At 46.9% G+C, this 4,586-nt stretch overlaps 1 long non-coding RNA gene across 2 annotated transcripts; it reads right to left on the reverse strand.

Annotated features, from left to right (window-relative positions):
• Positions 1-216: 216 nt before the first annotated feature.
• Positions 217-4,355, reverse strand: LOC131401837 (uncharacterized). 2 transcript variants are annotated; one of them, XR_009218042.1, is made up of 3 exons: positions 4,159-4,355; positions 1,866-2,016; positions 217-500 (listed from the first exon to the last, which is right to left on the reverse strand). It is a non-coding gene; the product is annotated as an uncharacterized LOC131401837 (long non-coding RNA). The 2 variants fall into 2 exon arrangements; XR_009218041.1 differs by having other exon boundaries at positions 217-516.
• Positions 4,356-4,586: the final 231 nt, after the last annotated feature.

A 4,586-nucleotide genomic window follows, 5' to 3' on the forward strand; every position in this document is an offset into this window, starting at 1 on the left:
TATGGTGGAATCTCATGATGACTGTCACTTACATTTCCCCAATGACTCATGTTGTGAAGGAGAAGGCAAGCCACACACAGACTGGGAGAAAACATCTGCAAAACATATCCCTAGAAAAGGACGTGTATTTATAATATATAAAGAGCTCTTATAACCCAATAGTAAGAAGACAAGCAACACGTCATGGCTTACCAGCAGACAGCAGATCAGGCCTGTGATGAGCACCAGGATTCCCGCCAAGCAGATGAGGATGAGGGCCCAGACGGGGTGGTCTGGGGAGACAAGTGCTGGGGTGAGCCACCTCCTGTCATCGCCCCAGGGCTCCTGCTCACCCCACTGTGCCTCAACCATCCTTGACAAGGGTTGGCCAACTTTCCTCATCATCCAAAACCCTGTGCGCATGGTTCTCTTCGATGAGGCACAGCATCAAGATACTCGCCCCCTACCATGGGCTGGGGCTTCCTGCAGGTTTACTAGGCTTCTCAGTCGAGGTGTCATCTCTGTTGGCAGAATATTCTGGAAGTGAATGAAATGGAGAATGCATGTGAATGTGTTTCACTCTTTTTAATAAAACTTTTTAGACACAGAAAAATAAAGGGAGAGTCTCACAAACATCCATCATCTAATTTAACCATGTATATTCCATCTAATTAAAACAATATTTCATCAATGTATAAATTATTAACACTTGCCACCCTTGATTCATCCCATGTTTTCAATGAAATATTAAAGTCAAGTAAACATCATCATGTTTCACCCCATTTTACTTTCCATCTCTAAAAAGTGAGCACACTTTGCTACAAAATCCAAGACCATTATCACAGAACAAAAGTTTAATAAATTAAACCAAATTCATACCTCTGGGCACAGAGGACTGAATTTGGGGTGGACTATCTTATGACGGCCGGGGGGAGAATGGGTCATCACAGTTGGCAAGCCTATGGGATCTCTCTAAATTTGTAAATTCCCACTCAAAATTGTTCTTCCGTGCCTAGAAACACATTCATCCCCTTCTCCTTTATCTATCTGCTTAATATTCATTTTCTAGGATTAACCTACAATGTAATATCCTGCAGGAAGTCTTCTCTGATTTCCACCTGCAAGTATGAGTTTGTTCACATCAAATAATTGATAATTTTCAATTTTCTATTCTTGTTATTGCCAGCTACAACATAAACTCCAGGAGGGTAGGACACGCAGCACCCAATGGGCATAGGAGGAGGGGTGCAGGTCCCCCTACTTGTACCTCTACCCAGACAACCTCTTAGAGGAGTGCTGTCTGATATGGAGCAGCAACAAGTCTCTTTTTGAATTAAAATTAATTTTAGTTAAATAAAAGAAAAATTCTAGTACCTCAGTAACATTAAAAATCAGTAACAATAAAGACCAGTCACAATACCATCCTTCAAGCACTCAACAGCCACATGCAGCTATGCACTGGACAGCACAGATAGAACATTCCACCACTGCAGAAAGTTCTAGCGCATTGCTGCTCATCTAGAGCGGGACTTGGCAAACTATAGCCTGTGGACCAGAACCCACATCCACCCCCAAACCTGTAAGTCTGCTTCACACACAGCTGGAGGCCCTCACTGACCATCCGGCCAGTGGCTCTCAGTGCAGAGATGAGGAAACAAAAGTCCAGAAAGAGGAGGTGACTAGTTTGAGGTCACAGAGCTGTCTAGGAGAAGGTGAGGGCCTCCCATACTACACTGGTGTCCTTTTCTCTCTCTCAATGGTGGCTAAAGACTGGGGGACTATGCCACCTCCTGCCAGCCTGAGCAAGTTCAATGTTCTCTCAGCCCCAGGCCTCCAGAGTCCCCAGAAAGGCCTCACTTCCTTTCCCAATGACCAGGGAGCCTTACCATCCCCAAGGACACTCTTCCTGTCCAGGGTCAAGTTCTGCAGCTGGGTACCATTCTGGGTCAGCCACAGGAATTCCTCATAGATGGCAACTCTGTCCAGTCTCTGTGCCAAGGCGGCAAGGTACACAGGGAGTCCACTCCAGTGTGGTTACTGTGGGGGACAGACCTGGAAGGGCACAAAGGATAATCAAGGGTGTCTGGAATTCTACCCTGAATCTAGATTCCCTGCTTCTGGGTCCTGTCCAAGAGAACTTTCTGCAATAATGTAAACATTTGTCTGCACTACCAAATACACTCATTATTAGCCTCATGTTGTTATCGAGCACTTAAAATGTGGCTAGTGTGTGTGAGTGAGGAACTGAATTTCTCATGTAATTTCATTTCAAGTAATTAATTTATAAATAAATAACTACAGGGAGAACATTTTTGAAACTTTGGAGTAAGGACTTCTGCAAATGCATAAAAACAATGAGAACACTGGTAAAAATGGTCGAAATCATCTTTTCAGAAGTCTAGAAATTAATCAAAGGCTTGTAAGAATCTGAGGAGGGTTTAGTGAAGACACACGGTGGAATCTTGATACAGGGAGCAAACTCTGTGGCACTATAACTTGCACTATTCCCATCCTGCTCTCACAACATCCTCCATGACTGTGAAAACCGTCAGTCTCAGAACCATGGTGGCTGAGACAACCCGCAGCACAGCAGCCATAGTGGGTGTGGAGCTCTGAAAAGACCCCTCCCCACCCAACTGCAACTAGCTGACCTGCCTGGCAGCTCCCCAAAAACGCCCCATGTTCAGGGCTTGTCGTTACTTGAGTCAGAGCTTGCCCAGGATGGAAAGTCTGTCCCCAAGGCACTTGCTAAAAACAATCAGGGCTAATTGTTTTCTATTGTAGTTGCCTGAGGGAGTGATACCAGGAGAGGCAGGCAAGAGGTGAGCCAACAACTTAGAAGAAAAATTGGGGGAATGAGATGTCCACAGGGGGCTTTGAAAATCTCCAGTGTATTTGTGGGCCTCTAGAAGGCCACAAGGGCTCAGGGATGTGGCACGCCCAGGACAGACTTGAGAACGTCTGAATCTCTCACCTCTAGTTGGAGGGGTGGCTTAATATCTGAAAACTGATTATGTAATACACCATATTAATAGAATAACCGCCAATACCACGTAATCTCGGCCATATACATAGAAAAGAATTTCACAAAATACAACACCCTTCATGCCTAAAAAACAAAACACTCAACAAATTAGGAATAGAAAGAAACTTTCTCAACCTATAAATAGCATCGATGAAAAACCCACGGTTAACACCATATTCAATGGTGAAAGACTGAAAATTTCCCCCTAAGACCAGGGACAAGACATTGATGTCTTCCCTCATCTGATATGTTAATCACAGGTACTAGAGGTTCTGATGAGGGCAATTAGGCAAGAAAAAGGAATAAAAGAAACCCAGATTGGAAGGGAAGAGGTAAAACTATTTGTTTTGCACAGGAGAAGATATTGTATATAGAAAAACCTAAAAAATACACCCCCCGACACACACACAATATGTGAATCGTATCCCAAGAGGTGTATAAATAATTTAAATTGCCCCATGTGGTTAGTGGCTCCACTATTGGAGAGCACAGTTAGACTGCTGATATTTGTTGAAAGTCTCCAGAAGAGGAGGAGGAGGAGGATGCTGGAGGTTGGTGGCCCCAAATGTTAATGCTTTTCTCAACTCCCGAAAACCTATGGAAGGAGATGGTAGGATTAGCTGACAGGGATGTGGGGGAGACTGGGCACCATGTCAGTGACTTCCAGATCAAGGATATGTTACGGGAGCTCAGAGCCATCAGCCACCAACTCAGCCAATGCTTCCAATCTCCTCAACCTACACCAAGTCGGTGACCAGGCAGGAGTGGAATATGTCTCACAGCTGGCTGCATCTGTAGAGCTTGGTGACCTAGAACAAACGCGAGGGAGAGTGGGTGAGAGGTCTCCTGGGGATGCAGGGGGCCACTGGAGCCAGTGAAAGATCACAGATCTTGGGGCAAGGGAGACCTGACTTCAAATCCTGGCTCTGCCCCTAACACATTGTGTGATCTTAGGCACAATACTCCCCTTTCTGAGCTTCAGTTTACCCATGTGAGAAATGGGGAAGGCAGCTAGGACATCACCTCTGGAAACTGAGAGAACCCAGACACGCAGGGAAAGTGAAGGATTGAAACAACCAGGTAACAGACGTAAGTCAGGCGGAGGAATGAGGGTGCCTTCAGGGCAAGGAGAGACGGGACAGGGGAGACCCCACCTGGTCCTGGGTGTCCCTCAGCAGGGCGGCGTACTCCGAGGATGTGGGCTCCGGGTTGCTGAGGTTCCAGCTGATGCTGCGGAAATGCAGCTGGTGTTCTCTCTGCATGCATAAATTCCAGGGTGCAGAGCCTGGAGCCACCGAGAGGAAGAGCAGACACGTGGAGACTCTCAGCTCCCAGCACAGAGGCATGGTGGCCCACGAGGTCACGGTGGTGGGTGCAGACAACGTCCACACCGGTGGCTCCCCCATCCTTCACAGGCCTGGGGAGAGAGGGACGTGGGGACTCTAGAGAGAGGTCCTGAAACCTCTGGGGTGGGGGCCAGAACAGGAAGGAGGAAATGGGAGGACAGGGGGGAGACAGAGAGGGGTGGTCACAAAAGTGGTCATTAGGGGCAAATGCTCAGGGGAGGGTCTTACCTGAGGGA

This window comes from Diceros bicornis (assembly GCF_020826845.1).
Source record: "Diceros bicornis minor isolate mBicDic1 chromosome 21 unlocalized genomic scaffold, mDicBic1.mat.cur SUPER_21_unloc_1, whole genome shotgun sequence".
NCBI classification, from domain to species: domain Eukaryota; kingdom Metazoa; phylum Chordata; class Mammalia; order Perissodactyla; family Rhinocerotidae; genus Diceros; species Diceros bicornis.